An 8,511-nucleotide genomic window follows, 5' to 3' on the forward strand; every position below is an offset into this window, starting at 1 on the left:
TGAAAAAATGTCCACATTTTCCTCTCTCAGAAAAAGTGTCTTTCTATTAGACTCACCCAAAATACTGTGCAATTATTGGATGGGAACAATCAACTGGATAATACTTAATTAAAGCTGCATGTGAGGGCTGTGGTAGCTCACAAAGTGAAAAATAGGAATATATTTATCTCACATAAGATTATATTGCATAAGAAATTGCTTCTTCTTTCTGCCCTTGTCATCATGCATTTGGCCTTGTCTGGGGAGTTGAACAGGTGTGGGCAAATTGGAAAGGATCCAGAGGAAAGGAAGGTGAATAAGGAGAGGTGTTGCAAGCATGACTTTGGAGGAATGATTGAATGAAATAGGATTCTCTATTTAAAGAAGACTGATAGAAGACAAGTATGCAAGTGTGCAAAAGCTGTGAAAAGAACAGAATAATCTATCCTCCACATCTGTGAAGCACAGGAAAGGATATAATGAGATTATCTTGTGTCAAATGACTTCTGGCTTAATGTTTTTTTTAAAAAATGTCTGAAATAGTTAAGATTAAAAAAATGCTAATGTGCAGGGAGGTGCTGAAGCTTCATTTTGGACATCTTTAGATAAACATCTGCCAGAAATAACAAGAATATAATTGAGGGTGCTCTGGGAGTAAGGTTTAGTGCTCTGCAGTAAATACCTTTTTGAAGTTTTTTCTGGCCTGATTTGCCATGATTCTCTGAGTGCTTCAGGCTCAGTACAAAGCTTGATTATTCCTGCTTCTCTTCTGTGAGTCCTTCTGCATGCTGGGGAGAGGTCAGGGTGGCCAGGTGGGGCCTGGATACCTCAGTTTTGCTGCACCAGTAACAGGCACAGGCAATTTGTTTTGATAAACTCATTGTACCTCTTAGACCTTCATAACCTGAATTCAGTTTTAGGCAATTTTTCTCCCAGGGAAGATATCTAAATTCCATCACTGGACCCACTGTGCAGTAACTACCCTGCCAAACCTGCCTGAGTGCTGATTTGTGTATTTAAATTGTAAGAGAGGGATAACCTTCTAAGATGTATGTGTTTGAACACTGGTTTGGCTGCACTGAAGGAAAAATGAAGACATGGAATTATATTAAGCAATGCTAAATGGTTACTAGAAGTTTGATTGAGGTGCAGTAAGGAACAAAAGCAAAATTTATTTTTGGGAAACATTTGACTATTGCATCTGAGTATTCTTAACTACTAATGTAAAACCAGCACACTACTGATCCATATAATAGGCCTTACATTTAATTTTTTTTTTTTTTTTGGCAGGAAGAATACAGAAACAATTTTAATTTAAGTAATTTTATTTATATGCTCTCCAAACATATTTGTATACACAGGGAGCTCCAGTTGCAGTATAATTAGAGAAACATGAGAGCCTTAAGATCAGGAGTTCAAATTTATATTTGTAAATATTTCACTAACTTCTAAAACACTCTTCAAAGATGTTTATTATCTCCATTTTCTGATTGATGAGGTTGTCATACTTCCAAATACAGAGAGAGTTTTCTTCATATACAAGACCTTTTTTACTTGAATGTTTGGATGATCATAACTATTAAGCTAATTGAAGCAAGGAAGTAATATGTGGATTGGAGAAGAAAAAAGGTGAGGAGCCTGCACATATCTTTTCATTGCATCTAGAAACAATCTACATTATTATTATTTTTGCTGAACACTAATAGCTGCTCATACAAAAAACAAAATTAGACATATGAGCAGTATGGCTGTGTTTTTATTTTACAGGAAAGATTTGGGAACTTGGGAGATGGTGCAGACTTTCAGATCCTTTAAAAAACCTTTTATATATTTTATAAAGTCTATTACAGAATCAAACCATTCATGCTGTCCAAAGAAAATTTTGTTCTATGTGATCAAGTTTCTTATTGGCATGTAATGCTGGAAGTGATGTGCATGCAGCAGATTAATCTATTAATTCACATATTGCCAATAGGTTATGGCATGGTTTTGTCAGGATATTTTCTGTTCTGTTCCTTTCAGGAAAAATCTTTTGGATTAGTTGCTAGTTCTGGAAATAACTCTTTTAGAGAATGCTGGCAAATATCTATTGATCCAAGACAGTTGTGGAAACACAAGGGATTTTTTGCAATAACAGATGAAAAGTAACATTTCTGGAATTATATGATCTCAAAATATGTTTTTACAATCTTTGCCCAAGTAAGGCACCATCAGCCTTAGCAGGGATTTATGTAGTGATGTCTAAGAGGAAACATTCCTATTTCTCCTTTTCATTTTTCCTTTTCAGTAGATTCTGGAGAATATCTTTTGATTAACTGAGTACTGAGAATGGTTCAGCTTTATACCAAAGCCACCCTTTAAGATTACCCAGTCTGGGATAACAGGTTAGGATGAGGGTTTGGGGACTGAAGGCCTTCAGAATTCCACTGAATTCTGCTCAGCCAGAGAGCCCCAGCAGCAGTGTGAGTGTTCTGCTCGGCAGGGAGCTGGGGCTGGGGGTGCCTGGATTTCCTGAGCAGCCATGCCCTGCCTGGAGACCTGGAATGAGGCACGTTTAAAGATGGAGCTGTAGCTCAGTGCATATCTGGGCTCAGAGGGATTTAGCAATTTAAATGGGAAGTTTCCATTTATAATTAATAAATATCTTATTTCAGTGTATTTTAAGGCACTCTATTTGCAATTACTGTAGAAAGCCAATGTTCTTGAGGTGCCTTGTAGAAAAAAATTCATAACATTGTTCTTCAGTGAACGATGGAGTATGTTGGTAATTGCTGTAATTTGAAAGGTGTCACAGTTGATCAAACTTAATTTTAACAGTAAGCAATGAATGTAGTAACTTAGCCTTTTTTTTTTTGCTAGTTTGGGATTCTTTTCTTCTGATGTTTTAAGTAAAGAATTTTATTTTCATAAGCTGCTGGAGAACTGAACTGAATAAACTGAAATTATTTTATCATTTGGGAAACAGTCAATCCATCTCCTAATTTATTCTCCAATACAGACAGAGTGTCAATTGATTAACCCTTTCAATAGGGAAAGAATGAAGACAAGATAGTTTCTTTTGTTCCATGGGCACTTTCCAAAGCTGAAAAGAAAAGAAGGCAAAAAATATTTCATAGACAAGGTGTTTTATAACACCACTGGTATCACATACATGAGGGGTGAATTCTTCACACTGCTGAGGAGCTGAAAGAAACATCCTTGGAATAAATATGTCATCTCTGTTGAGATGACTAAAATGGGGTGGGACAGAGATTATTTTACTAGCAGCTAGGATTAGGTTTGTGGTTTCTAGAAAAGATTCATTTCTTCTGAGGCTGCCTCCCTGCTATGGAAGAAAGGAAGGAGAACCTGGGTGTGAAGCAATTGCAGAGGCTGCAGAGGCTGAGGGCTCTTCCCTCACCAGCACCAGTGGGAGCTGAGGCATCACCACTTCTTCCATCTCTCCCTCCACACACTTGGATTGCTTGGGATCACTGAGGAGAGAGAATGGCATTGCTGCAATGAGGTCCCAGGAGAGACAGGATGAAGCTGAATCTTTAGAATTGGATCTTCACTTGCTCTTTGGATATGTTTTTTTTTTTTTTTTTTAATTTATTTTTTTTTTTTTTATAGGTATATTTCTAAAATCTGTAAGGAAGGAATGGGCTTTCTTCCTCACCTTTTGAAGATTGTTTTTGCCCTTCCTGTGGAAGGAGCCATTGGATTAGTGATTATTTTTCCTACTCTGAGCCAAAAATATCTCTTTATTCTGAGACAGTAGTCCTTAGCCATACATGTTTTTCTAGCAGCACTGCATCAAGTTGAATAAATGTTAGAAAACCGTGTTTCAAAGACATGGGCCATGGCTTCAAAAGGACCTGGGGATGCATTTCTGTAGCTGCTGTGATGTGGGTTTAGCAGCAAGAAACTAGTGACTGAATGTGAAACAGCACAGGCCACAGTTCTTGCAGTGTATATCTGATGTGAAAATCCAAGGAACTGGGGCTCACCCAGCACACAGAAAGGTTTAATGGGACTTCAGGGAGCAGTGGACTTGAAACAGTGCTCGTTTTACTGAAATCTGAGTCTATGCTGGGGGTGGGGTAGTAGCTGCTATACTACCACCACTAAATTGCTGTTTACTGCTTTATGGAATTCTCTGCAGTTCCTGCTTCTCCCCATGTTTTATTAATCAAAGTGAGGAACTGGGCTGTAAGTCACAGAGTGTTCCTTCTGTACCACTTGTTTGGGTACGGGGGAGGGATTCACTCTGTTTTCCAGAGGGCTGGCAGAGTTTCTGGCCCTTTCTTGTTCCCTCCCCCAGCCTCCATTCATTTTATTGTGGGACAAACCACCTGTGGGTAGATGGACTAGAAAGGGATTTAGTGTTTCAAATGTCTTTGACTCAGGGATGTGAGCACTGTTGCTTTTCCTGTCTGTCTGTCTTGTTTAATAAATTTGTCCTTCCTTGCAAAGGAGACTTTGATAAGAGGACAATATGTCCTCTGCCGATCACTTGCTGTCAATGACTATAAAGAAACTTTCTTCCGTTCATTCTGTATTAAATGGTGACTTCTAAGAAATTGTTACCTTGTTTCTTACTAGAAATGCTTTCTGAATCAGTCTATTTTTTTCTCTCTTAAATGCAAATCTCCTACTGCGTTCTTAGCATTTTGCATTTATATGACACTTTTCATCCAAGACTTTCAAATTGCAGCATGTTATAATTTTGTTGGAAGTATGAAAATTCTACCTGTGATACATGTCCTGAAAGGAGGTTGTAGTCAGCTGGATGTCAGTTTATTTTCCTAATAACTTGCAACAGGACAAGGAAATTGTCTCAAATTGCACCAGGGGAAGTTCAGTTTGGATATTGGGAAAAATTTCTTCCCAAAAAAGGTTGTCAGGCACTGAAGAGGCTGCCCAGGGAAGTGGTGGAGTATTTATAAGACATGTAGATGTGACACTCAGTGGTATGGTTTAGAGGTGGACTCAGCAGTGCTGGATTTGCAGTTGGACTCAATGGTCTTAGAAGTTTCTTCCAACCTAAATGATTCTATGCTTTTAATTAGACTAAACAAACAGTCACAAAATCATGGCCCTGAGTCTGATCCCACTGATTCAACCCAGCTCTCTCATGAATTCTTTGTGAAACAGAGTCTAACTTCAGATGCCTTTCTTCTGGAAATGAAGGAGCTCAGCTGCACCACATGATTAGTTTTTCAAGCAAATAACTTCTTGGCTATCAATGGAGGGAGCCCAGGAGGAATGACCTGCAGGTGTGGAGGAAAATTTAACTTCCCAACCATGCAGTACTAACTCTTTGTTCTCCTGATGCAGGATTAGAGCTCAATGGGAAAGAAAAAGATCAATGAAATTTAAAGCTTTGTCTTTAGTGGAGCAGGATTTTTATGTTCTCAGCATCCATAACTGGGACCAGATTTTTCAGTACTGCTCCACTCCCACTAGATCCTTAAGTACATACTTGACATTAAAAACAGCTCAACACCAAATATAGTGAATACCTGAAAATCCATCCACTTATTTGTATAATTAAGTTCTCTTTCCAGAAATATAGCTTTGTATTTTTTAACACAGTCTTAATAACCCAAAATAACACATAAAATGTGTAGTGTGGGTGATATTTCTTTGAACCTAAAATAGTGGCAATTAACAGTGTCTGCTCACTGTTGTGAAAATTCCATTAGCAAAAATCCCAAAATAAACTCAACTGAAGTAAGCAAATTCATTAGGACAGAATTAGAAATTGCTCAAAATATTTCACAAGACGTTATAGAAACTTAAAGCACAAAAACCTTTAACATTTAGAACATTCTTTTACTATTCATATTTCTGATTTCTGGGATTTGGATAGATCTGCATGTATGACCTTAAACATTAGGATTTTATCCCCTAGTTTTCTATCTCCTAACAAAGTAACTTGCTAAACAAAGCTGGAGTGTTTTTTGCTTTGGCTAAGAGAAAGAACCGTCTATGACTCTCTTTAAAAAGGTCTGGTAAAGTGCTTGCATTTGGCAAGTATACATATATATATACACACATATATGATATTTCAAGGAGATTAATTTAGTGGATCATAACTCAAAATATGGTCAGCATAGAGGTCCCATTAAGGTAATTCTTAGAATAAAAACATAATTATCCAAGCAAATTTGAACCCTTTGATAATAGTACAGTGCTTTCTGGTCCCCATGGCTTTGAATTCTTCTGGACCCAAGAGAGTGCTGTAGAATTTTGCCCTCCAGCCTCTCTCTGAGTGCTGAAGAACTCCCCTGGAAGCACTGCTGACATGACACTAGGATCTCCTGACGAGGCAAACCTCCTGCTTTGCAATTATCACTTGTTCCACCTGAGCAGGAGCTTGCAGCACTGCGACTGCACAGCCTGTCTTAGCTCATGGAGCTGAGAGCCCTTGAGGAATACTTTGTCCTGTTGATATACAAGCCCAGTGATCACCAACTGTGCAAACAGCCTGGCTGGATGCTGCAAATGGATTGACATGTCTCCACTGCTTATGTGATTCTTAACGTGATGAAGACAGTTTCTTTTGAGTTTTGTGTTCCAATGAAAAAGTCCATTAGTTAATTTTCCATTTTGATCGACTCAGAAGTTGTGGGGATTTTTGCTTTTTTGCTTTGTCTTGTTTTGAAGGTATAATGAGGTCTTTACACTGGAAGCCTGCAGCAAACCTGTTATGCTGTGATTAATGTCACTGTATAATTCTGACAAGCTGAAGCCCTCCCAGGGTGCTCATTCATCATGGATCTCTCTATAGCTCTTATTTATTTATTGAACAACATGTAAGCACAGTTTCCTTTTTTGTTTAATGTATCAGCATTTCAGTGTATGCGGACTTCAAGGTTTCAGTTTTGTTGACAATAATGAGATCATCCAGACAATTATTGTTTGATTTTCACTTCACTAGTGAGGAAGATTAAAGAAGAGTTAAGGAGCTTTGTGTGTTTCCTGCTCCCCATTTACTGAGGGGGAAGAAAAACTAACTGTTTAAAATGTATAAATGATGAGACTCACAATCAAACAGTACACAAGGAGACTGCAAAGCCTTAGTTCATTGGATTTGTGAATGGGTCAAGCTGGCTTCCTGCTTACCTAAACCATGATTTGGACCCCCACTTAAACAGCACGTGTGAGGTTAAAGGCCAGCCAGATCCTCCACGTGTACCGTGTTCAGCTCATGAACCATCAAGTTCTTCCAGTGGGGGAATTCCTTGCTTGCAGAAGGATCTGTACCTAAGGGCATCCCTTCTCCTGCAGGCTCCCTGCACTGCCACCTTTCATTTGGAGAGTAAAAGTGGATGGATGAGAAATTGAACATGAACTTGTAACAGGATGCCACACAAGGTTTGAAAACCATGGACTCACAGAGTCACAGTCCAGGCTGGGAGCAAGGACACCAATCATGTTCTTTAGCAAGCAGGAAACTGCTCAGAGAGGTGATGCACAAGAGTCTGAGGAGAAATTGATTCCCAATACAGAATACTTCCAAGAGGAAGTACTGGTATGGACACTTTAAGATCAGACAAAAATATCAAGAAGTTGGAGGGAAATCAGAAAGGAGCCATAAACATGATTAAAGAGCACTGAAAGATGATGACAAGAAAAGATGAAAAGGACTAGATGTGTATAGCTCTATGGTGATTAAGAAGGCACATAGTCTACAGCTAATTGAAGGGTATAAATGTAAAGGAAGGAGTGTAACTGTCTGGGGTGTTATGAGGGCTCGTAACTGAGAGTAGTTGGATGAAATTAATCAAACAAAAATTTAGGCAGGGAAATTTCCAAACAGCGGACCATATGTTCCCTTCTGGCAGAAAAACGTGTGAAGGGGAACAAAACCCTCTGAAAGCCATGTGGCTTTTGAAGTGCAGCTGTTGCTCCACATTCTCTCCCCTGTTCTGTGAAACTAAGGGCCAGGGCCAGGTTTCTGAAGTACACATACTATCAACACAAGTGTTAGAAAAACCAGGAAATCACTGGTTAAGCTTATCCACCCCTTGAAGTCCCAGTTACAAGTTTTACCCGTGCCTTTCAACCTTGCCCATTTTGACTTCCCACGTGTCTCCTCCCTCCACCCAAACCTTAACTCCCACTGAGACAGAGTGTTTAAAACTGTGTTTTTGCTTGTTAGGAAAGTCGATTAAGGCTTTGAAGTTTATGATTAACATGGGGACAGTCTTTTGGTTCAGGGTATGTTCAAGTATGCAGTATTGAAGGCATTGAAGGCTGGATAAGGAAAGGAGTTGGATGGTGTTTAATGGTGTAACAATATTTAATAATAATCCTGATACATATGTTTAGTACCTTCTTCCCCTTCAACAGCTAATGTGTGTGGCTGAAAGTACCACATTGTATGGAGGACAAAGCTATTCTGGTTAGCAGGTAGGAGTGGTGTAAAGAAAGAAATGTATTTTATACCTTACCAGCCTAAGAAAACAGGGTTATACTGTTTTTCTGAATAATGCAAGTTGTAGGTTTGGGATTTTCTTGTTTTGTTTGTTTGTTTTTCTGTGT

This window comes from Lonchura striata, chromosome 13, assembly GCF_046129695.1.
Source record: "Lonchura striata isolate bLonStr1 chromosome 13, bLonStr1.mat, whole genome shotgun sequence".
NCBI lineage: Eukaryota > Metazoa > Chordata > Aves > Passeriformes > Estrildidae > Lonchura > Lonchura striata.